At 43.4% G+C, this 25,943-nt stretch overlaps 2 protein-coding genes across 5 annotated transcripts in view; both read left to right on the top strand.

Moving 5' to 3' along the window:
- SAMSN1 (SAM domain, SH3 domain and nuclear localization signals 1) overlaps positions 1–25,943 on the top strand; it is a 396,747-nt gene that overhangs the window by 34,809 nt on the left and 335,995 nt on the right. The window lies entirely within an intron of this gene.
- NRIP1 (nuclear receptor interacting protein 1) overlaps positions 1–25,943 on the top strand; it is a 101,390-nt gene that overhangs the window by 34,810 nt on the left and 40,637 nt on the right. Inside the window, exon 3 of one of the 4 annotated variants that reach the window (XM_075909841.1) lies at positions 9,270–9,363. The exons of 2 other annotated variants lie outside the window; for them this stretch is intronic. The gene's annotated coding sequence lies outside the window, so the exon portion shown is untranslated. Of the gene's footprint in view, positions 1–9,269; positions 9,364–20,916; positions 20,985–25,943 lie in introns of all 4 variants that reach the window. One more of the 4 variants, XM_075909839.1, reaches the window with a different exon arrangement.

Genomic DNA, 25,943 nt, shown 5'->3' with positions numbered 1-25,943 from the left:
TTTCTTGTCTGAGGGGGGAAAAAAAACAAGTGCTGCCAAAAGAGTTAGTTTAATATGGCTCTTTTTAAGTTGTCCTAGGATATCCAGTCTTTGTCTTTTTTGTTTTTGTTTTTAATTTTGAAAGAATCAAAGGGTAAATGTCTTTATACATTAAGATGAGCTATTATAAAACATATATGGATAATGTGGCAGCAATCCAAGCACATTAGTATGCATGTCTCCATCTAGCTGGAATGGCAGCTAGCAGTCATTCTGAACTTTGAGCTGAGTTCTAAGCGATCAGCTTGGTGTGCAATACTAGCTCAGTGAACTGTACAGATTGGGAGGATAAAAATTAAACATTTGAATTTAAGGCCTTAAGTATACTAACTGGCTTATTAATATAAAAATGCAAGATGTGTTGGTAGATCTAGTTTCTGTATATTATCTACTTCCACAAAGTTAGGGGCATTTCTAATTTCATATGTCATATTTAGACCTGCTAGATGTTTGTCCTGTTATTGCCCATGCTAATGCTGGATTATGCCCTACAGCATTTTTTGGTAGTATGTTTCTTTGACAATGCTAGGTTCAAAATACTCTGTAGCTGTGTCTATACTCGCGGCTTCTTGCGCAAGGAAACTTACATGGCGTGGTAAGAGAGAGCTCCTAGTGCAAGACTTACTTTCTTTTTTTTTTATTAGGTGTAAGCCCTCCTTGCGCAGCAGTTCGTGCGCAAGAGGGCAGTGTGGACGCTCGGCAGGGATTTCTTGTGCAAGAGAGCCCTGTGGCTAAAATGGCCATCGGAGCTTTCTTGCGCAAAAGAGCGTCCACGCTGCCATGGGAGCTCTTGCGCAAAAGCACAGCTCGCACGTGGCAGTATGGACGTTTTCTTGCGCAAGACTTCTTGCACAAGAACCCTTGCGCGAGAAGCCGCCAGTGTAGACATAGCCTGAGTGATGGAGGAAGTGGAGTTAGTGCAGCTTCTTCTCACTCTGACATTGTTTCATGGCCCAATAGTTATTGTTGTCGAGAAGATTTGTTTTGGTGTTCAGGTTAATCTTCAGGTTAATTTTCTCAGCCTTATGGCCTTACTGTTGGAAACTCACAGGAAGGTCTAAAGGTTGAAGAAGTGTAGTGTGTGGTGGGTTTTTTTTTTCCCCCTTCTTCTTTTCTGTGTTTATCCCAGGTAGTTCACTTTGCAGGGGTGGCAGAACAGACAATGGGGCTAGCCATCTATTATTCCCTGTATTGCATGCCCTATGGCCAGGATCATCTCAGCAGAAGCACAGAAAAACCAAAAAAACTGCAAGTTCTTCTTAGTTTTAAGGATTTCAGTTTTGAAAATGATGATGTTGGATGTGCTCTTGTTTTCACTAAGCAGTTGTAACTTGGGGGTGGGGTAGGAGTGGATTAAGTTATTAGTTATAAATCATTTTTGCTGCTTTTATCAATAAAGGGATCCAGTTTGTTTACTAAAATGAGTAATTACAAAAAAAATTATGTTTACATGCGCAATTCCTTTATCCTCTGATTTCCCCTTCTCCCCACACTGCTCTTCTCACTGTCCTTAGTGGACATAACCCCAAAGAGGCCTATTATTTAACCAAGGGGTTAAGCCTTTCACGGTTAGGCTTAACATTAGTCCAACTGTTTTGTGATCTAGAAAAGCTAAATTTCCACAATGAGAATTGCTAGGCTCCATTTTCTACATCTTTTTGAAGACACTACATTTACTCTCTCTTTCTCACTACTGGACCTCCTGCTCAGTCATGACTTCTAAAAACTGATTCACGTGTTCAGTAAGTTAGTGAAATAGAATGCTTCTCTTGACATGACCAGTTTCCTACAAACATTTCCTTCCATTATTAATTATCTAATGGAAAATCTCAAATACTTTAATCCATTCTTACATTTAATGTAAGCATGGGTTTAATGCATACTGGGCGGGGGGGAGGAGGGGAGAGGCAAAGGACTGATGTGTATATCATGAGTTTAATTTAGGTAGCTTTTATGCAATCTTATTCATTCTAAAGAGTATTTTTATACCTGCATTAACTATTGAGTATTAGTCAATCAAATGAAACCACAAGAGTTTGTCACTTTCAAATTAAACATGGTTAAATCGCTGTGTGCCAAAAGCACATTCAAATGTTGTTCAGCACTAGCTGAGAAGTAGTTGACCTTTCGTGGTTCTCAGGAGGTGGGTGATGTATGGCTTCGTGAGCCAGGAGAGTAAGAGGTATGGTTACCCCCTCCCGAATTATTATTGGTGTTTCTTCGTTTGCCGAGGATGATCTGCCAGTTCAGAAAGAAGGTTCCTGCCTGTAGCTTTCTGAACAGTCCTGTGTTCTTATATATGCAAACATCATGCATGTTTCCTGGCTGCCTAATATTGATGTCAGTGAAGTGTCCCTCATCATCCATCCATGCTTGCATAACCATATAAAAGCAGTCTCCTTGTTTGATGTACTATGTAGCAAGGTGGTCTTGCGCCAGGCTGGGGTAGAGATTGTTTGTTCCACCACACTTTGGGAACCCTATTACTTCAGATACGTCCATCTATATCCTATGTTTTGCTGAGTGTTGCAGTCCTCTGCACCAGGACACCATGTCCCTACACACTTGCATGATGTCTCCTCAAAGTGGGTTTTTCCAGCTCCAAACTGATTTCCCTCAAACTAAGAGCAATCCAGCATTGCAAGTTTCTAGTGTGATCTCCACTACCAGTGCAGCTCTCATTTTAGTGTCCCTGTATTGGAGGACTGGAGCAAGCTGAGCACACAGATCCAGGAATGTGGCCTGGCATATCTGAAGCTTTTTGGACACTGTTCATCATCCCATGTCTGAATTACAATGCAATCCCACCATTAAGCAATTGTTTCTTGTGTCTTGAAGTGGTGTTCCATCAACCGCAGATGTTCAGTGAGCAGTACCCGCAATTTTGAATGGGTTCTTGTGATGTCTCAAAGCAGTCTACCCTCTCGGAAATTATTACACTCACTATGTTCTTCTTATGGCTCTGAAAATACTGGAGAATTGTGGGTCCTGTGCTTGGAACACTCCTGACAATAGAGCAGAACTGGGCAGGCTCCATGCTTCTGTCGGATATCAGACAGTTACATGTCTCGTGCTGATGGTTGGGATTTTCAAAACAGGAGCAAAAATTATGGGTTAGATATAGCATTCTGGGATCGCAAAACTTGTAGTCCCAACCATCTTGAACCACTCATTCTGCCCACCATGTATTACCAATACTTCCCAAAAGACAAAATACTGGATACTGGGTATGTTAACGGTTAACTGGTTAAGTGGTAGGCATCGCCGTTAATGGTGAGGCTTACTGGTTAGGGTTAACTGGTGGAGCCTGGGCCAGTTTCCCACAGACTCCTGTGGGCAGGGGGCTACTCCAGGTTCCCTGGAGCCCACCATGTTAACCTTTAGCCAGTTAACTAATTACATGTGATTTTTACATTTGTACTGAATAGTGGCAATTTGCACATTGGGATGACTATCCATGGTGTACTCCTCTACACAATGAAACAAGCACTCCTCATGACTACTAAGGATGTGAATGTGTAACTGGTTACCTGGTACCCACAAGCAGTCTGCCATGAGTGGAGGGCTCCTCCAGCCCCACGGAGGTCAGGACCTGGCCGCTCTGCATGTGGAGGGGGTGGGAGCGGAAGTCAGCCACCCCCTGGGATGGAGTAGCCTTCTTTCTCCCCTCCCTCATTCCGCCCCCCCCTCCCTTTCCGGCTAGGAATCCTGCTTAATTGGTTAACAGGTTAAACATAAGGTTTAATTCAGGATGGATTTGATTTAAATAAAAATTACTTAAATCACTAGTCAAGAAGACTAGATTTAATCATTGTTCTCTATATAAAAGTGCATTCTTGTTGTTAACCCACATTGTCCACAGCTCAGAGATAGATGTAGGTTTCATTTTTAGAAGGTACACATTAAACATTTTTAAACAATGATCCATTTTGAAAACCTTTCAGATTAGTTTTACAGCTATATCACAAACTTATCGATGTTTCTAGAGTTTTTTTTCTTTACTACAGGTGATAGACACAGCATATCTGAGATACATGATGTGACTCTGAAACTATAGAAAATGATGGCGATCTTGAAGGTGAATAGTCTTCAGAATCCTTTTAAATTGAGGATGGATTCTCCTAAAGAAAATAAGTCAATGCAGTTATTTAATAATTATTATTACTATACTGATCACTTAGGGTGTGTGTCTAATGCAGTGCTTAACTCGAAATAAGCTATGCAAATTGAGCTACATCAGTTGTGTAGCTTATTTTGAAATAGGGAGTGTCTACACAGCACTTTCAAAATGGTGCACTCTTCCTCTGACTTCCCTTATTCCTCGGAGTCGGACTAAGAAGTCCTCCAGTTTGACGGTATTTTGACATTTATTTCAAAATAAATGCTTGCTTTGTAGATGCAGACTAAGTTATTTTGGAATAGCGCTAGTTATTTAAAAAATAGCATTGCAGTGTAGATGTACCCTTAGTATTGCTTGTTGCATTCACTGTCAGTACTACTTTAAAGGTGAAATTGTGAAAGGAAGATCTGCCTATTTCAGCCATGTGATTTTATCACAGCTGCATCAAAAAATTGTAGTGCCGTAGAGTAATAACTATATTTTTTTACTTATTTACTCGCTCAGACCTGAGAATTCAAGAATAATTCAGAAGGAGGACAGACAGTCCTTATGAAAGAAGTATGAAATAAAGTTTACTACACTGAAATCTGAACATGCAAGATCATGTTCCTTTCATCATCTTCAGCGCAGCTTCCTCCTGAGAAGGAACACTTCTTATGATGATGTTCCATTTGGGCAACCAGGCCTTACATGTCTTCGTTGCACTGTTTGCATTTTGCACGCATACCTGTATTATTCCCAGGTAGAGAAACTTCATTAAAATATTCTGAAGCTGGATCTTACAACCTGCTTCTTCTATAAGTTTTCCCTTCTAGTGAGAGCTCAAAGAGAATGGTATGGTACAGCTCAAACCAATGAAGTCTACCCTCAGAGACATCAAACTTCTGGAATATGCTGCTTTAACGGTTTCACTTTTGTTTCTACCACCTGTCCCTCCTTTCTCACATTTATCTGCAGACTTCTAGTTGTCCAGCTCTATTTCACCCCCAACAATCTTTTATTCATTGAACTTTCTGTAACTTTTCACTTGTAGAGAGGTAAGGGACTGTCTGCGTGACTCTTAATTTCTCTTTCTCTCTCTGAAGGATAATAGGGTTGAGGTCTGTGATTACTTACCTCTCTATATTCATTTATTTTAAAATGTTTTTTTGTTAACAAATGTTATCTCTGGAGACACAAATCCACAGTTTGAGAATTGCAAAACTAAGCATCTCTCACGGTATCTTCCAGACTATGGTCTGGCAAAATATGCCTTGCGGGTCCGGATGTGGCCTGCCAAGCCATCAGATCTGGCCCACAGGAGACTCTGGTCACAACCTCATCCTTCACCCAAACCCCCTCCCAGACCCCACACTCCATTGTGCACCCCAGTCTGTTAACCCCAAGCTCCCATCTGCACCCAACCTCCATCCCAAATCCCATACCACCTTCATTAATATCATGGAAAAGTGTGCCCTTTGACCATTTTTCAAATTCTTGGAATGCCCCTCCCCCATCAAAAATTATTGCCCACCTCTGTTCTAGACTGAGCTCTAAGTCCCATTGGGATAGAGAGATTAACCTAAATAATCTATACAGAAGCCTCTGGAGCTCCATAAGATTGGGTCCCTAAACTATTGGAACTTGTTTACACAACTTCTTAAACATTACATGAACATATTGTCTCATACTATAGAATTAGAGGTTTAGAATCCCTATTCCACGATAAGCTATCTTTTGAGCTGTAATGTATTTTAATTAAAACTATCTTCAGAGAGGTTTTTTTTCCCTTCAAAAGCATTTTATTAAAATCTGATTTTTTTTCTGTTCGTTTTTTTAATCATTTTTATAATCACCCTGTTTAAAGATGAACTGAAGTGCATTTGAAGGAAAAATGATACTTGAATTCCTGAACAAATATTGTCACGAGGAGTTGCAGATTCTTTGGAGGCTGCCTGTGTTCCTTCCTCTCGTGCTTTCCATATTCTTGGCTTGTGTTGCTGCTGATGGTTGCTTGCACTGTGCGTCATAATTTATTCATTTACTATGCCTATCTGGTTCTCAATACTTTTAACTGTTTGTTCCAAATTTAAAAAAAATACATGAAGTGGTCACCCACCACACCTTTTCAGTGTCTGCATTTCATGACGAGATAGAATTGTTTTCATTCTGTATTCACTGTATTTCTCTGTATTTTGCACAGGGAATATCGAGGGGCAATACATTACAGAAGTAAATAGTTATTTGGCTTTCAAAGGCAATTGCAAGGTATTGTGAAGGCAACCACAGTAGGCCTAGTGAATGATACTAATATCCCACTGCATGGTGGGCATATGAGCAATAATATGGCGGGCATATGACTGCTTTTCAGGTGTCCTCGGGGTAGCAATTTCTTTTAGTCTTCTTAAAATGTAACCTCAGGTAATGCAATTTAAGAAATTACTTTTCTTCGGTTTTCTGACATTCATTTGAGCTGTCAAGTACTGCTAAAACTATTTTTAATAGGTAACATTTTCCAATCAGATGTTGGAAATGTTTCTTCCCCAAAGCCAGATTCTTTGTTACAGGGAGTGTATATGTGTGTATGAGAATGAATGTGAGGGAGAGAGCCATTGAAATATTTTTAATTTCTTTGGAGAGGGCAAGAGTAATCAGCCAGAGAGACTTGCAAGATTTTGTATTTCAAGACTGTTGCTGAGCAGAAGCACATCTCATTTCATAATTTACAGATGCAGTAAAACAGTTTGGAAAACATCTCTTCTGACAGAGGTGAGATTAAAACGCAGAGTTCAGATTCTGTGCTGTATTCTCCTTGGAGACTCAGAGAAGGTGCAGTCTGGGATTGCAGTATCGGGAAAGCAAAAGTGACTTTAAACCACCTTTTTTTTTTCACCTTCTAAATTCTGGGTGGTTACTGGGGCTGGATGCGTAAATTAGAGCAGCTTCAAGGAGCAGCTTTAATTTACCTTCTTATAATCTGGGCTTATCCACAGCTCATAACTTCTGGAGCACTCTTGTCCCCAGAAAGTTTAGATATCACTTAGTTCTTAGAATTTTTTTTAAAAAGTGCATCTCTGCTGTGCACACAGAAAGCTGTGCTTATGAATATTTACAATGACCCTGAAGAAATATAATTGACAAGTGGTGCTTTGGTATTTTACTAAAGTAAACCAGTGAAGCTATGTGAAAAATGTGCATTAAGGTTTGAGGCCTTTTGTTTAGCAAAATAGTCAAGCACTAGCTTAACTAAGCCAATAAGGTCTCATTGACACTTATGGGAGTGCTCACATACATGTAAGTGAACACATGCTTTAAGTACAGGCAGTCCCCGACTTACGTGGATCCGACTTATGTCGGATCCGCAGTTACGAACGCGGCTTTTCTCGCCCCGGAGGACACGGACTGCGGGACCTCGCGGTCCCGCCGCCCGTGTACTCCGGGGCGAGAAAAGCTGCTCCGCGTCTCCCTGGTCTGCAGACCAGGAAGACGCAGAGCAAAGCCGCGGAGGGGCTCGGGCAGCCGGGCAGCCCAGGCGCGCCTGGGCTGTCCCGCTGCAGGCGTGCTCCAAGGCTTTGCTCCCCGTCTCCCTGGTCTGACCAGCAGACCAGGGAGATGGGGAGCAAAGCCTCGGAGCACGCCAGCAGTGGGACAGCGCGGCACGCCTGGACTCTCCCGCTGCCCGCGTGCTCTGCGGCTTTGCTCCGTGTCTCCCAGGTCAGCAGACCAGGGAGACAGAGCAAAGCCGTGGAGAACTTGGGCGTCCCCACCCCCGTCTCCCTGGTCTGCTGTGGGGGGGAGGGGTGCAGCTAGTGCCCCTCCCCCAGCAGACCAGGCTTTGCTTGCCTACCCCTGGGGTAGAGCAGCTGGGGGCTGCCGGGTTGGTCCTGCAGAGCTGCTCCGGACCAACCCGGCAGCACCCCAGCTGCTCCGCCCCAGGAGTCCTGATTCAGCCGCTGCTGGTCAGTTTCAGCAGCGGCTGAATCAGGACGCCTGAGGCAGAGCTGCTGGTTTGCTCCAGTAGCGCCGAGGAGCCGCGCTACTGGAGCAACCCAGCAGCACCCCAGCTGCTCTGCCCCAGGCGTCCCCAAGTCAGCCGCTGCTGATACTGACCAGCGGCTGACTACAGGAAGCCTGTGGCAGAGTTGCTCTGCCCCAGGCTTCCTGGAATCAGCCGCTGATCAGTTTCAGCAGCAGCTGACTTGGGGACGCCTGGGTTTCTTAAGTTGAATCTGTATGTAAGTCAGAACTGGCGTCCAGATTCAGCTGCGGTTGAAACTGATCAGTTTCAGCCTCGGCTGACGCCAGTTCCGACTTACATACAGATTCAACTTAAGAACAAACCTACAGTCCCTATCTTGTATGTAACCCGGGGACTGCCTGTACTTCTATGAATTAGAAACATACTCATTAATTGTGCAAAGATGCTTTGATCATAAGGGCCATATAAGTAACTAGACAGACGCATGGACTTCACAATGGGCCATTAGAGCCCTAAAAGAGCCCCAGTGGAGATATAGCAGCATGCCCAAGAAATGATTTGATTGAATACATCTCACCAGCAGGAAAACATGAAAGTCCCAAGTACAAATTAAATCTGCCCTCTGTGGCAAAACATATTGGGATGTTGTCAGTGCAAACTAGTGGTTCTCAACCTATTTAACATTGGGCAGACATCCAATACTACCTGTATGGCCACGAGGATGTCACATGGGCCACAGTTCTGTGCTGACTGGGCTGCAAGTGACCTGGAGTTTGAGAACCACTGGTGCAAACAGCTGTGGTTGCCAGCTCTCCTCCATCTCCTGGAGGAGGTTACTGAAGCCCAGCTGGGAGATTTTAGGCTGCTAAAAGTCTGATGGGGCTAAGACAGGCTCCCAGGCTACCCTGGTTCCATGCCACTCCTAGAATTGGTTAGTACATCTCTGTGGCTCCAGTGGGGGAGGCAGAGGGTCTCTGTGTGCTGTCCCTACCCCCAGCACTGCCTCACAGCTCCCATTGGCTGGGAACTGTGTCCAGTGGAAGCTCTGGGGGTGGTGCCTGGAGGCAGGGTGGTGTGCAGGAGCATGTGGGCTCTATATCTCTGAGTCATGTGGGTTGAGCTGGTGCCTCTACTTTGTCTCCCGGGCCGTAGGGTTAAGCTGGCTGCATCTGGGACCCATGCAGGACCAGACCAGGCAGGGAGCCTGCCGTAGCCATTCTGCATTGCCACTTGAGAACTGTCCAAGGTAAGCACTGCCTAGCTTGAGCCCATACTCCTCCTCTCCTTCCACACTCCACCTCCCTGCCCCAGGCTCGTCCCAGAGCCTGCACCTCAACTCTTGGTGAAAGTGAAGAAGAGCAAGTGATCGAAGGAGAGGGAATTGTGAGTGAGGCAGAGCCATGGGGAGTGGGTGACAGTGTTTGTGTGATTAGACCAGGGGTAGGCAATTATTTGTAGGAGGGATCACTTTTGGTAAGCGGGCTGCACTTTTCTATTAAATTTAATGGAGGAAGTGTGAGGATTGGGCGCAGGAGTGAGCTCTTGGCGGAGATTGGAGTGTGGGGGTCCAGGGTGGGGTTTGGATCCAGGAGAAGGTCAGCATGTTGCAGTGTAGAAAGAAGTGCACGGTGCAGGCTCTGGCCCTGGCCAGAAATGCTTATTCTTGGCTGCTCCCAGCTGGCAGCCCAGCGAGATGCTCAGGCAGGCTACCTGCAGGTCATGGTGGCCCCATGCCATTTTGTGTGGCCATTCTGTGGTGGGGGCAGTGGTTTTCCATGTGCTGTCTGTACCCACAAATGCTGTCCTCACAGTTCCCACTGACCAATTTCCAGCCAACAGAAATTGTCAGGATGGTGCTAGGGGTGATAAAAGCACATGGAAACCTGCATACCCCCTCCTTTACCCCCCAGAGGCATACAGACTCATGTTTGCTAGCTGCAGCTAGCTGCTTCCAGGAGTGGCATGATTACGGTAGATTGCTGGAGTACTCTACTGGGGTGCAGGACGTTTTCCTCCAGATCCAACCTGGGAGCCGTATTTTGCCTGCCCCTGTATTAGATAGTCGGCGACCCTAGGCACAGCAGGAACCATGATTCAAACCCTCTGTTTCTACTCATACCCCTGCACCTCCCATCCCTGCAAAAAAGAGTGAGGGGATGAGGGTACCAAAAGCACGTGGATGGTTACCAAAGACTTCCTAGCCTAGATATGTTGCTCCCTTAAATTGTTACACTAAAGCCCAAATTCTGCTGTTTCTCTTTAAAATGCTTTTGTTGTCCATTTCAGATGGTTCACAACTATCTTTAAACTTTCCAATCAATAATGTTCTGTTGATTTAAAAAAAAAATCAAACTTAAGCAACAATAACTCATATTAAGGTTTTGGGCATCCTCAAAGACGCTATTATGTAGTTGTTTTTGTTTTTGTTTTTTTTAAGAAGTTTGCATTTCTTTTTGACCACTGCAATAGTTTTCTTTGCTTATGTTGCTAAGTAAGCTTGGTCTGTTTACTATCCTTCAGTCATTTTTGGAGGTGTTCTGTTTCTGTGGTCTCTAATGATGTTACTACAAAAGCTGATTTCTTTATCAGTATTGTAAAAAAAAAAAAAACCTACCCCACCCAAATTTATTAGACACTTGTCTGCATTATGATTTTTAAAACCTGTGAAAGGATGATTTTGGGCTGTTGTCTTTGTTGTCTTCGTGGCAGTGCTGAATTATAATAGTAAGTATAATAGGCAGTGCCGAATTATAATAGTAAGAACTGTGTTTGAGTTCATTAGGCTCCATGACATGTATATAGTAGTTCTAAAATTATTCATTTTCAGATAAGACTGATCTCAAATGAGAATATGTGCTATGGAACTTTAGCTCTTTTGTAGGTTTAATTCTGTACCTAGAGGATAAATTGTGTGAGATTTCCTCCATCTTTCTCCTTTTTGGCAGATAAGGAGGAGTTTGCGGGGTAGGGTGTGCGGGTGCATGGAAAGTTAAGTGATTTGCAAAATGCAAAAATTAAGGATGATGCAGCATGGGCACACAATGATAATCTTGCCTAATATGACAAAGTAGGCTAGAGAAAGAACCAAGAATCTTGTTCTGGGAAGTATGATTCATTTTGTGTTTCTTTTCAGAGACTAAGGCATGAAGAATTTTAGCTCCAGTGACAGATTGCCTGACTTGGTACATTTGTGATGTATGGATGGCTGAATTCCATACATAGGAGTGTAGAAAGCTACTGGTTTGGTTTGTGTGCATGTGGGCACTATATGTGTAAATGTTCTGCTCTTGTGCCACAAATCTAATGAAATTTTGATTTGGGAAGTTGTTAGGGTTACCAGATGGCTTTCAAAAAAATACCGGACACACATGATCACAGAACGGGAGGGGGAAGGGAGTGGGACTGGTTGGGAAAAGTGGGGCTGATCAGGGCGGAGAGGGGGAGGGGACTGGCCGGCAGGAAGCAGGGCTGGCCGGAAGGGAGTTGGAGGGAGCAGAGCTGGTCGGGGAGGAACCGGTTGGCGGGAAGCAGGGCTGGCTGGGAGGGGGTTGAGGGGAGCGGAGCTGGCTGGGGGGTTGGGGGAAGGAACCAGACGGAGGGAAGCAGGGCTGGCTGGGAGGGGGTCAGGGGGAGCGGGGCTGATCAGGGGAGATTGGAGGGGACCGGCTGGTAGGAAGCAAGGCTAGTCGGGGGAGGGGGGGAACCAGCTGGCGGAGACTGGGGCTGGTCGGGGGAGCGGGCTGGTGGAGGGAGGGGGGGAACGAGCACGGTGGGAACCAGCTGGTGGGGAGCGGTGCTGGCCCCGGGGCTCATGCAGATCCCGGGGTGCTGTCCATCACACAAACGGTCCCGGCGGAGTGCACGGGCGAGTCCGGCTCCAGGGATTCCAACCTGCCCAGACCCCATCCCCGCTCCCCTCCTCTCTACTGCGTGGTTGTGTACTGTCTGGCTGGTAGACACACTCACGTAGTGTGAGCATGTCTACCAGCTAGGCAGTACGCAACTACGTACTGATACTCATGATAACAATAAAACTTAATTAGAAAATACCAGACATTTATATGACGGGTATTTTCTCAATTTGTTTCCCGGAGAGAGAGCTCAAATACCGGACACCTGGCCACCCTAGAAGTTCTTGTTGGAGCACTGCATGTCCAGAGTGAAGCTATTAACTTGCATTTTGTTTTCTGACTTCTGCTTTTGACAGTACTGTATTGTCTCTCTCAAACTTGGCAGCGTCTCTTGCTTGACTGAAAAGCTTTCATTGTGTCTTTAACTCACCGGGATCAGCCAGGTTAAAGCAACACACTTTTCTTTCCTTTTTTGAGGAGCTTCACAACAGTCGGTGGTGATACTCGGAGAACAAAGTGACATTTCTGCCTCCACTGAGTAGTTCAATTACATGAAGGAAAAATGTGGGAGGCTGCTTTTGCTGTTCCTTATTGCAGTACATACTTATAGTGTAAAACGCATCATAATAGTTTCTGCTACAGGGATGCATAATACATAGACTTACAGGGTTCTTGCCTAGACCCAACCTAATAAATGTATGGTTTAAAATAGAAAGATCACTAAAAATGTAGTCTGTAAAATCCTGTAATGGCAGTGAGATAGACTTGATGACCCAATAGTTCTTTTTCACCTGTTTCCTGTGCCTTTATGTTGACCTAATGCACAAAGGAAATGGAAGGAGTTAATGCAGAAAGGCAATTGGCCTAATATTTGGCTTGGGCCATGTTGTGCTTTCTTCAAGGCTGAAAATGAGGAAGGGATGCAAAGGCAATCTTCTGCCACATTTATTCCCCAATCTGGCCACGGTCCAGGTGAGAGCATGTCACATGTCATGGAAGTGCTCATGGTTTTGCTCAGCTGCCAGTGATCCCAGCCATGAATGTACAGGCCTGCCAACCACACAAAATAAATACCGTTGAAACACTAAGAGATCTCTAAGGTGTTTCAGATTATGTAGCATGCCTCCGTGCTGATAAATATGAAGGAACTGTCACTGATTTACCTGCAAACAGAGGGTTGAAGTGAGATATTTTGTGAGAAGAGCTCTTCACAGGAGTAACCAGTTGAGGCCATTTTAGTGGTTGGTACATGGATAGTGCTGTAGTAATTGTTGCCAAAGCAATATAGTCTTTTCAGTAAACCTAAATGTCTTCCTTTCTTGGCTCTTCTATAGACAAGTATTTTAAAAGTCAGTGTACACTAGTTGATTAGATTAAACTGAGTGCATAGCCAGAGAAGAATTGGAACACCCTCTGCTGGCATTAATGGGCTCCTTTTTCCAGTTCTCCTTCCCCAAGGACTTGTCTGGCCTATACACTGTAAATGTTAAAAGGCATTTTTAAAGTGTCATGGTGATTTCTCATAACTAGGCTGTCTGTTTTTAACCCAGCTATACTTGTAACTTCCTACAACAGTTTTATTGTTACTTTGACCAAATGAACCATTGTAATGTAAGGTAAAGTATGTAGTTTTTCCACTAAAATGCACCAGAATCCATGTAGTTCTCCATCTACTAATATAGAAAGAGGCTTTTTCTGATACCTGTAATTTTTTCCCTTCAAATAAAAAAATGAAATAGGGGGATCTGTGTAGAAATACATCTTGGAATAATATTTCTTTTAGTAAGTGTGGTGTTAGTTTTTAAATAACACTGACCTATTCCCTTGGTGAATGCTGTGTTTTTTATATATTCTCAGTGCTTTTCCTGGTGTCCCTCTCACTGTATTAGCCCAGTATTTTTACACTTGATTTGTCAACCAATAGAAGGTGCCAAATAGAGTGGTGAAACTGAGGCAGATTGACTCAGTTCTTGTCTGCTCCTAGTACACTGCTTATTTCTATTAGGTTTGTGACATGTCGACATTACTTTCTTGAATGATTCCTTACCTCCTTAAGTCACACAGGGAAAAAATGATTATATACTGAAATCTACAAGGTGGTTGAGGAGACAAACCTTTTTGCTGTGTGCAGTTCACCCTTTCTGCTATTCACCTCAGTCGTCCTTAAGGCGCAGGTGTCACCTTTTTTTCTGCTTTAAGAATCTGGAGCCCATATGAAGGGCCTGATTCTGTGGGCTAATGAGCATCTTCTGCTCCCATTGAATTCTCAGGATTTGTCCTAAAAAGAAATGAGTGTTACTGTAATAAGTAGAAGAACATCAGAAAAATAAAATAGTTCATGTTTGAGGAGGAAGGGAATACTGTGTAGTGGGGTTGCTGAACATTCACTGTTAATAACAGTACCCTCCTAAGCAAAATTTCATAAGCAAGAATGCGGAGGAATGCAGCTGGTTGAACTGTGTACATCTCTGTTGCTTATTAAACTGTCTCCAGAATGCCTACAATATGTTGCCTTCTGCATGAGAAGGGTTAAGAGGAGACAACATTCTGTCTAAGACCTTGTTTTTAATTTTGCCTTTCATACTGGCACAGATCCGGCTAAGAGCAGCCCAGATTAGTTCAGAAAACCTTTGAAGAGATTTAAGATGTCCTTCAGCCAGTTTGAAGGTTTTGTCTTGCAAATCCAGTACAAGGGCGCCTGCAGGCATCTCGACCCTTGCTGTGCTGCTGATGCAGCTCAAGGTCATGCTAACCCGCCCTGTGACATTCAACAACATCAACACAAAAAAAATTATGCGGTGAAACTGCTTCAGCATTCAGCCAACCAACAACTTCCTCAGTTCCTCACTAAACGAAGAAGTGTTTTTCTTTTTTTTGGCTTCGTGGATTTTTGCTGTAGGAAATAATCCAGGATTTCTGGTGTGTGTGATGACAAGGTCATTTCTTAATTAGAACACATGTAAAGAACAAAGCTAAATGGCTTCAAAACAGCTTTGTAGTTGATGGAGAGGATTTAAATTATTTAAAGAGATAGTCACCCAAGTATGATGCAAACTGAATTCTAAATATGTTAACTCTTTCACTGCGGTGCGATTTCCATACATTACTCAAAATGAAATGTCAAACTTAATGAGAAATACTTTAATTGCTATTAAATGAACATTTTCCATTTATTTACAGATAGCACAACAATGTGTATATAATTATGCTCTCTAACTGAGCTGTAAAAGTCAGAAAACTTAGTTTTCCTTTTACCCTGAAATGCTGTTCAGTGGCTAGAGAACAAAAGTATAAAACTTTTTATTCCTGAAAGATCAGTGAGTTTATTCCTGCAACTGTATTATTATTTGAAGTGATGCTCAATGTATGTACATATACAATTTGATTTTTGTGTTCAAAACTATTCCCTTAAGAAATTTGGGCTTCTTCCCATATCACTGAAAAAAATACAATGAAGGCGAAGCCTCATGGAAGATGAATTTTGATAGGAGGGATAGAGTGCTCATTTGTAATAATGGAAAAAAAAAGGGCAAACTGCATTTAAATTTACAACTATTTTTGTTGCAGACAGTGAATAACATAATATGTCTTGGAACAGGATTTTTTTTATTGGATTTTGTGGTTGATCCAAAATATGCATGTAAAATATGAATTCCATGCAATGGAATGAACAGTGTGCAGGGAGTGCTTTGGTCATCGGTATTTTTTCTTTCGCTCTTTGTTTCCCTTACTTCTGCCCTTCGGCAACCTCTATTTGTTTTTTCTTTTTGACCTTAACATAAGAAATATCTCAAAAGATCCCTCAAAACTGAAGTACAGGAAATTCAATTGGAATGCTGCTTGTTCTATATGTAACTTAGCTCCATCTGCTGGAGGGGCTTACAGGTTGTATCTCCCTTAACCGGAACTCTCTGGTTCGGCAACATCTATAGTATGGCGGGGACCACTGATGTTTCGGGACCACAGAGCCCAGGAACAGGATGGTCTGGCAGTGGAGCAGGAGTGTCATAGGCACCTCAGCCAGGAGCCTTGTGAGGAGGGGGTGGGGGCGAGATGGGCGGCATAGCAGGGAGCTTTGGCCCTGCGGTGGGAGCATCTAGAGAACCCTGGGGAGCTGTGGTAGCAGTGGGGGCAGGCTGGAGCCCTAATGCATTGGCAGCACAAGTCAGGAGAGGGAGGGACCTCCTCTGGTCTGGCAAATTGCCTGGTTCAGGACGGGTCAGGTCCCGAGAGTGCCGGACCAGTGAGGTCCAACCTGTACTATAATGCCATTGTGATCGACTGGAGAGAAGAGAAGGAAAGGTTGAGTATATAGTGTCTTGTAGAACCTGGCTTTCATGTGCAGCTGCAAATTGCTGACATCTTAAACTGCAAACTTAAGTCAATTAAGCTGTTTGCCATCTTTATAAAAATTATTATTCATGAGGTAAGGAAAATTTTGCCAACAAACTTGGAAGAACATGACTGAGAGATTCTTTGTGGCTATGCACAGTTGCTGCCTCGAGGAAGACTGAAATGAGAAACATTTCCCCCTTAATCTTAAGTGCAACACAGTTGTTGACACTTCAAATAGAGATTTAAGGGCTTTCAAATGTAAATGAAATAACACACGTGGAGGATTTATAAGTTGAGTAGATATTCTGGTCTCTGGACAAACCTCAATGTGTAGATGCTGTGAACATTAAATGTCGGGCTGAAATTAACTATTTTTAGTATAAATAAATTGTGCTTTTTCTTGGTGGTAACCTCCCTATGAGATGGGAAACTCAGCCTTTGCCAGGATAAAAGGGCAAGAGTAGGAAATGCAACTTCTGTTTTCTTTTGGTTCCTCCCTTCCCCTCCCCCACCACGTTCTGCTCTCTGGCAGCAGGCTTGTACGAATAAAATGATTTGGGGGGGGGGGGGGAACTGATTCCATGCAAGAAAAATGGATAGAAGAAAACTGATACATTGTGCAAAATCTGTACATTCTTGCCCTTGCTTGGGGCATGGTATGCCCTTAACATTATGAGAGACCTAAGCTCACCTGCTAGTAACTTGTAATTTACTGTCCTAATTCATCGATTTGTTATCACTAATTGTACTTCATTTACTTCTGTGTAGTTTCCAGTACCTAAAGGGTTGAAAGGTTGCTGTAATTGGCACCCGCAGCTGCTCTTTCTTTTGACAGGGGATAATTTTGCAGCCTATGCTTTGTGTGACAGCTGCCTAATTGGGCATTCTCCCCTTGTAGCTAGCTTGCCTCCTCCAGCCTCCCTGCTGACAAATGGTGGTGGATTATAGATGAGGACATGCTGACCCATTCGACCTTGCTGAGACTGCGGGGAGGGGCCTCCTGCTACTTGAGAGAAGCTTTGGGTCATTTAAAGGACAAGGTCATGAGCCAGGTGGGGAAATGACATGATATCACATGACAATAGCCTGATGACACGGTCAGTATGTCAAGGACAAACTCATCAGTATTGATTATGCTTCTCTTTTATGATATCTCACTGAAGCCACTGATGTTTCAAAAGTATTTTTCCTAATTTTAAGGTGGTAAAGTGCCAAATGATAACATCCAGGGTTGTGTTTGAGTATTTTTACATGTATTTCTTCTAACTACAGATCCCACAGGAGAAGCAATATTAGTTAAGCCCTGTCAATAATGATTTATAGTAGTGGCCTGGATGTATTTCATAAATGTGCATACATATGTGGTCTCACTTATTGCTAAAGAAATGCCGAAAAGCGAATGCAACTAGACAAAATTAAAGAGAAATAAATTGTGACATTTAACATTTCTTCCCAGTCTTCATATAGTGATAATTCAATAATGTATATTGTGTGTGTGTGTGTGTGTGTGTGTGTGCTCACCACCACACATTTGTAATAAAAATATTGATGTGTGTTGATACTGTGTAGTGGTAAAACATTATAATGACTTAAATGAAGGGAAGGGGTAAGTAAAATAAATGAATGGTTAAAGGAAAACTTTTAAAGTAGCTTAAGGGCTGTTTGAGTAAGATAATGTCATGCCCAATTTAAAGGAGTAATGCAGTATCCAACTATGCTAGCCAACAAAAAGCTATTAAATGATTTTGAGAATGTATGTTGGGTACTGCTGAACGATATTGAAAGCATCTTGATGTTACTTTGCTATGGTAATAACTTCAAGGTAAATGAACAGCTTGTTTGACTTTTGCAATGTTAGACCATAGTGAAATGCCTATTCTTAGATGATAATTAAACTTAATATATTGGTTATGCTAATATTAAAGATCCATTTAAAAGAAAATTCTCCCAAAGCATATTAGATGCATTTTCAATTTAATAGCATAATTCCAGTTTTTAGCTTCTGCAGAACTATTTCCCATATACATTTTGTTTCTGAAACAGCATATCACTACAGAGAAGAGTGTTCACTAGTTCTCCTTTCAGTGAAATCAAATTGTTGTTGGATGCTCTTGTGTATAAATCTCATCAGTTCACCAGGATGTAATTTTACTCCCCTGAGGTAAAAAGCCGTCAGTGGTAAAGTGTGATGAATTAGTTCACTCAAGTAGACACGTCCGTGTGCGTGTGTTTAATTTTGACCTTGCTGTGCATGTGTTTAGCTCCTCTCAGTGCCTGAGTCAAGCCTGGTGGAGGTTTAATCCTGTGCCCTTGTACACGTATACTTGATCAGTAGTTGTGGTTATCTCAGCAGAAGACATTCCGCCCTCCTCCTTGTATTGGTCGGGACCCGGGCATTGGGGAGTCAAGTCAAAGGAGAAAGAAAAGAGATTTTACATTAGCATTCTATGAAAGCCTTACTGTCTGCAGAACAAATTGATTGCTACAGTGTACCTGTGCTTGGCACTACTGCTGTGAAAGAAAGGTATGGTTGTAATCTGTTTTATTGTATTACATCTTGTGACACTCCAGGAATATTTAACGTTCAGCTCTTTCTGTGGCACATGCTATAAGTTTAAGTAAAAAACAAAAAATGAATGAAAGTTTCAGAGCACTGAGTCTGAAGCTTTGTTTACTACAATCAACTAAGCCCATTTTAATAAGACAAAATTTGCTGTATACTTGACTGGTATAACCAGATTGATGATAACCTACATACAGTGCTCAGTGACACACATATGTCAATGGTTGCCACATGCCTGCACAGATGCAATTCCAGGTTAAGGGTTTAATATCCAGATGAATGGGGAAAAATCTTAGATGTGACTGTTGATTTGTTGTTCTAGTTATTGTGTGTGTGTGTGTGTGTGTGTGTGTGTGTGTTTTCCACTTAAGTTGAACTGGTCCTACATTTTGGTGCTGCAGAAAGATGGAAAACAAGAAGAATATATTGTAGGGTATATGTTACTGTTAATAGTACAATACTGTTAAACATTAAATTAGAACAAGACTTGGAAGAGAGTGTTATGTAGTATTTGTGCTCTGGGGTTTATTTTCATTTGTAGCCTTTTTTTTTTTTTTTTTTTTTTTAAATGTGCTGTTCCAATTTAGACTTTACCTAGTTGGATCTCTGGTTTTTTTTTAAGATGCTGTGCTGATGTATGCTTGGGAAGTGTAGAGCACTCTTACTAGATCCGGCTGCTTCATATTGAGCTGTACTCAGTGCTCCATTCTTAACGTTGCTGAAGTTACATTAGCGATTTTTTTGGATGTTTGCTTGTGGTCACTTAAAAACATTTAAAGTATTGCTGCTCTTGTAATTCAAACAGCCACAACCAATTAAGTTTAGAACAGGTGGAAGACTAGGACACTGAAAGCTTGATGTAAAACCAATCTAGTAACTTGATGGGGAAATGAAAATCCAGCCTTGCTGGCTTGTTATTACTATGCACTAGTTATCAGAGAGAGAGAGAGAGAGGCGTATAAGACTATCCTTCTGCACCTTGTTGCAGTGTATGACAAGTAAACAATTTGCTTTAAAGAAATCAGGGACCTATAAGATGCCAAATAGTGACGTGTATGTGTGTATATTAAAATAGTTACTTCCATCATATGGATTTGTGGATTAAGATTAATACTTTGTAGATGTGCAGATTATTTATAGACGAGTACCCTTGAGTTTATATTTGATACCTTGCAAAGCATGTGACTATAACCTTATGGATATTAAGTTATCATATATATTGTTTTGAAAACTACAACTATATTTCAAGAGACCTGGACCTAGGAGCAAATGATATGATACCTTGTATTGAACTAATGAATAATAAAATTTAAACTGCTACTGTAACCTTATTTATGCAAGGAAAGTTCTTTGTGAATAGTGTTGGGTTTTTTCCCCCCTCAGCATCTTTTGTAGTCAATTTAAGGCAATAAAAACATTCTTTGTAATGCAATAAAAATTACACATTCTCTACACTCAAGCCCCAAGTTAAAGGAAACTGACCAAATGTAAGAAGACTTTTAAAAATCAGTATTTAATTACTATAACCCAGGAGAATTGGTGAATTCTTTAACATTTATCCCATTCTGCAATGACTTTTCACAGTTTTTAATCAGTTATTGAAAAACTGTTTTGCTTTGAGTTCAGAGGAATATATTTGGTAGACAAATACAGGGCAATACTACAGTATTTCAATGCAAATAACTTTCCTTCATAAATAATTCAACCTATGACTTTAAATAAATGATTAGAAGAAAAAAAATGTCAGATTTAAAACCAAGTCAGACCTTGAATATTCTCTATCAACAAAGACTTCTGTGATTACCCCAAATGCTTTATTTTTGACAAGCACTACTTTTGGGATACTGCAGACTCTCTGTTCAAGGAGAAGGAAGGGTTTTTGTTTTTTTGTTTTTTGTTTTGTTTTGTGTTTTGTTTTTAAAGGCATCAGCTTCACCTGAGATCCAGAACTATCTGTATGCTTAGGATGGAGGGTAGACTTTTTTGCAAAAATTCCTTTAGGGCTACCTCTTTAGAATTAAACTTTCTGTCTTCCTATCTCTCATTTTAGAGACATCTGTCTGTCCATTTGTTCAAGAACTCTTCCTGAAACAGGTACAGCTAGAACCACCACATTTGGTAGGCAGCTTCCTCTTATCCTAACTTTTAAAGCAAGGTAGGGATTTGGTTGTGGCGGGAAAATGGGAGTGTGCAGGGAATTCTGTTTTCCATAACATGGAAAGTCTACAGCTGGGGACAGCTGTACTACTGAGTGACCACTGGGGACAGCCGCACCAGGAAGGGAATAGTCATCTGGGGATGGGGCTCACTGGCCCCAATGAGTGGTGGCCCTGCCCCAAATCCTTCTCCCTCAGCTGCAGAACCAGATCGGGTGGAGAAGCCCCCCTGGTCCCACTGCCATGACACCTACCTCTCCCTAGCACCATCGGGGCCTAGCAGTGCAGCCCCCAGTCTCCTCCCCTTCCTCCCCAAAACCTCCCGACACTACTGTGCTGCCCAGTGTGGCTGCACCAGCAGGTCTGTGCAGCACCTTTCCCCTCCTCCCTGCAGGTCAGATCTGGGTAAATCTCTAGTCTACTATATATTTCAAAGTGTCTGTCTCTGTGTGTTAGGGATGTTAATGATTAACCCGTGAGGGCTGGAGAAGCCTCCTGCCCACTGAAGGCAGAGGGCATTCCAGTCTAGCTAGAGCAGCCGCAGCCCGCAGTGGGCAGAAGAGGTGGCTGCTCCAGCCCCGTGCCCCGCTTTATACGTTAACGGATTAAATTAATGTTTAATCAGTTAACTAATTGGGATTTTACATCCCTAATGTTTGTCTGTCTGTCCAAGAACTCCTCCTAAAATGGGTGGGTAATAATTTTCACGGCGGGGCGGGAAGGCACTTAATGAATTTTGGTATGTGGTCATGGGCCGGCTTCACCCGTATAGGGTGAGGGTTGTGGGGAAGGGTTGGAGCTGGGGATTACCTTCCCCCCCAGAATTGTCTGGGCCTGAGGCTTTAAATTAAGAACTGCAAAGGGCTTGCATTTCCTGGCCCCACCGTTACCATGTTGCCTGATAGCCGCCTGGGGTTGCTGTGGCTACTTAAAGGGCTCATGGCTTCTGCAACGCCAGGGTAGTGCCGCTGCTCATGAGTCATGAGCCATTTAAATAGGATCTTGCTGTCTGAGCCACTGCCTGGGAAGAGTTTGGTTGTGCCGAGAAAATGGAATGTCCCTCAATGGGATTGCTTCTCATAAAACATACAGAAGTTTCAGAGGGGTAGCTGTGTCTGTAACTATTCATTATTTTTTAAGTTTTTTCAGTCTTGCAATATCTTAGACACTAACAAAAAAGGTAGAAGGTATCATGAGCTTTCATGGGCTCAAGTGGGTAAAATACCATCTACATTGGTTGTTAGCCTCTAAGGTGCTGCAAGGCTATTTGTTTGTTTTGTAAGTACAGGCAGTCCCTGGGTTACGTACAAGATAGGGACTGTAGGTTTGTTCTTAAGTTGAATCTGTATGTAAGTCGGAACTGGCGTCCAGATTCAGCCGCTGCTGAAACTGACCGCCAGTTCTGACTTACATACAGAATCAACTTAAGAACCCCAGGCGTCCCCAAGTCAGCTGCTGCTGAAACTGATCAGCAGCTGATTCCAGGAAGCCTGGGGCAGAGCAACTCTGCCTCGGGCTTCCTGTAGTCAGCGCTGGTCAGTTTCAGCAGAAGCTGACTTGGGGACGCCTGGGGCAGAGCAGCTGGGGTGCTGCTGGGTTGCTCCAGTAGCGCCGCTCCTCGGTGCTACTGGACCAACCCAGCAGCACCCCATCTGCTCTGCCCCAGGCGTCCTAATTCAGCCACTGCTGAAACTGACCAGCAGCGGCTGAATCAGGACTTGGGGCAGAGCAGCTGGGGTGCTGCCGGGTTGGTCCAGTAGTGCCCAGAGCGGCACTGCAGGACCAATCGGCAGCGCCCCAGCTGCTCTGCCCCAGGGTCCAAAACAAAAGCCTGGTCTTCTGGGGGGGGGGGGCACACTAGCTGCGCTCCCCCCCCCCCCAAGCAGACCAGGGACACGGGGAGCAGAGCCGCAGCGGCAGCGGGGTGCCGCGCCTCTGAGGCTTTGCTCTGGCAAAGTCTCAGAGGCGCGGGACCCCGCCGTGGCTGCCGCTTCAGTCCCCGTGCCTGTGGTCTGCTGGGGACCGTCCCCAGCAGACCACAGGCACCGGGACTGAAGCGGCAGCCGCCGCAGGTTCCCGCGCTTCTGAGGCTTTGCTCTGGCAAAGCCTCAGAAGCGCGGGAACCCGCCCGGTGCCTCTGGTCTGCTGGAGACGGTCTCCAGCAGACCAGGGGCACTGGAGCAGCTTATGAACGGGGCTTTCTCGCCCCGGAGCTCGCAGGTAGCAATCCACCACCTCGACCTTCGGGGCGAGAAAGCCCCGTTCGTAAGTGCGGATCCGACGTAAGTCAGATCCGCGTAAGTCAGGGACTGCCTGTACATACAGAAAAGAAACAGAATCACCAGGCAGGTGAAAGTGGCTGATGACTGTCATTTCCCCCCCCCCCCCCCCCCGCTCCCAATCTGATTACTGGCCCAGTCACAAGCCTCTCCCACCCACCACTCCCAGGTGCCCTTTAGGAAGGGTTGGTGCAGAGAAACTTCCTTCCCCCTCTCCATTTGTATGGGAACATTGCTGGCTGTTCCCCTTCATCAGAGTGTGAGGCAAAAGTGCACAGTTTGCATTCCTCATTCTAGCAGTGGAGTGCAGGGGGCAGATGAACCTGGACCTGCCCTAGCTGTGGGACATGCACTCCTCCCCCAGCTGTGCCTGCTGGAGCTGCAGTGGCCATACAGAGGTGCTTCTCACCTAGCCCCAAACTGATGTGATAAGAGAGGGCTGAGGTAGTCCTCTCCTCCCAGGGTAGCCTGCATATTGAACCCCTCTTCCCAAGCCCCACTGCAGAGCAATGATTTAAATGTAGTGTGTGTGTTCATTTTATTTTCGAAAAAAAAATTGAGTTCAGGTATAATGCTGGATAAATATTTTAGTGTATTCTAATTTAGAGATGTTAACAGGTAACTGTGGAGGGGGGGCCAGGTGCAGGTGATACTGCCTTTGTCTGGCTGCTGGCTCTGGCTGCTGCTGCCTCCCATGTGGCGGGGCCATTAACATTAGCCTCTTGCGTGCTGGGGGCCAGGAGCGGAAGCTGTCTTTTCTTCCCCTTACCGCCCCCCATGTGCAGGGCTGCTGGCTCCGGCTTCTGGCATTCCACTAAATTGGTTAATCAGTTAAACCTAAGGCTTACAACCAGGATTTTATATCTCTAGTGTTAATATTTTTGAAAACTATTCCCTTTTTATGCCAATTTGATGGGAAAGTTTGGCTTGGCATGGATTTTGAGGCGGTTGTACATCTCAATTTTAGTTCCCAATTTCTAGTGCTTCCTTTTTGTTACCATGTTTCAGCTCGTTGACTTGTCACCTAACTTTTCTAGGAAAACAGAAATATTTGTAGACAACTAATATATTAATTTGCGATTGAGTCTGTAGCTGCTCAATTCACATTAATGCTATAGGCAATCGTGTATTGATCTGAGACTTTTGCTAAACCTCTTAAAGGGAATTGTTATATCTATTATGCTGGATAATTCTTCCTGAAAAATACAAATGCTACTAATATTCTTATTTTGAAACCTGGGACCAGATTTTTAAGATATGTAGGTACCTGATTTCCACTTCAGGTAAAGTGTGTGTGTCTCTGTCTCTGTCTCTAGCCTTCAGTTTGCCAGTTTTGGTAGGACATGATCCTGGAGATTTCATCACATGATGATCTTTAGTTAAAGACTAATCTTGAATTTCTGGGGATTCAAGGACAACCAGGGTTGGCAACACTTTCAGGCTTTCATGTCATAGTGATGGTAACAACTGAGTTTATCTACACTTATAGCTCCAATGGTGCTCCTCTGCTCAAACAATTAGAATTTTTGCTAATCTAGACAAGGCTACAGTGGGTAGATGGCCACAGACACAGATGTTGGTGTTTTCCTTGTTTAAGTATTTGCAAATCCAGAAATTGCTTATCCTCCAAGTAGTATTTTTGGTGTTCAAATGATGTAGAAGTTCCAAGCTATTATTTTTGTTCATTGTCGATGTATTTATTCCTGTTTTGAGCCACAATGGATATCATGACATAATGATCAATCACAGATCCAAAATCTGGGGCTCTCTTCCCTTTCTTCCCTCCCTTTCAAAACATAAAAATGACCATAGTGGGTCAGACCAAAGGTGCATCGAGCCCAGTATTGGTAATCATCAAGTGATCCATTCCTCTTGCTTATTCTCAGCTTCAAGTATTTTCTGCTATTTGCTTTTTATAAACCAGTGACGTGCACTTTGCACATTCCTCTGTAAATATTTTCTTTTGTTGAAGAAATGGATAAAAACCATGTAAATTCTACCTGAAAAGAGATCCAGCAACAGAGACATGAATAAGGTCTACAAAAACTCTTCCGAAAATGCAACACTTCTTTCAAGACCAAAGAAAAAATAGTTTTGTCTCTGAAGCCTGTCTTAACAATTTTTGTAGCCATAGGTAAGGTTTTCCTAGAGTTAAAAGTAAACATTCATCAGAAAAAGTTAATATTGTTAGATTGAAAAAAATACAAATTCTTCCTGTGCTTTGGCTTTCACAGTAGCCATGGGATGAATAATTTCTTAAGCATAGATTCTGCTATCTTTTCACAGAGTAGTATCAGCCCCTCTGAAATCAATAGGCTCCTTGCAGAGCAAGAAAGACATGATTTGGTATGAGGAAATGTTCCAGAATCCGGATCTGAATTAGCAAAGCTGATAAATGTGAACGAAAACAACTTGGGCAGCCTTATCTGGCTACTTCAGCTCAAGTCCTTTTCCACTATTGGCAATTAAGGCTTCCCTCGTCGTCCTGTCCCTCCCTCAACCCCAATCTGCTTCTCGTTTGCCCAATAAAATCCCTCTCAGAACTACTCCAAGTGCCCTGGACCAAGTGTTAAGTAGGATCCATATGGCCAGTTTCCAAAAAATGGAGTTTTGTGGGACGGACCAACAAGTACAATCTGCAA

This window comes from Pelodiscus sinensis, chromosome 1 (assembly GCF_049634645.1).
Source record: "Pelodiscus sinensis isolate JC-2024 chromosome 1, ASM4963464v1, whole genome shotgun sequence".
NCBI lineage: Eukaryota > Metazoa > Chordata > Testudines > Trionychidae > Pelodiscus > Pelodiscus sinensis.
The sequence above is the reverse complement of the archived record's forward strand: the minus strand, read 5'-3'. Positions and strand labels throughout refer to the sequence as shown.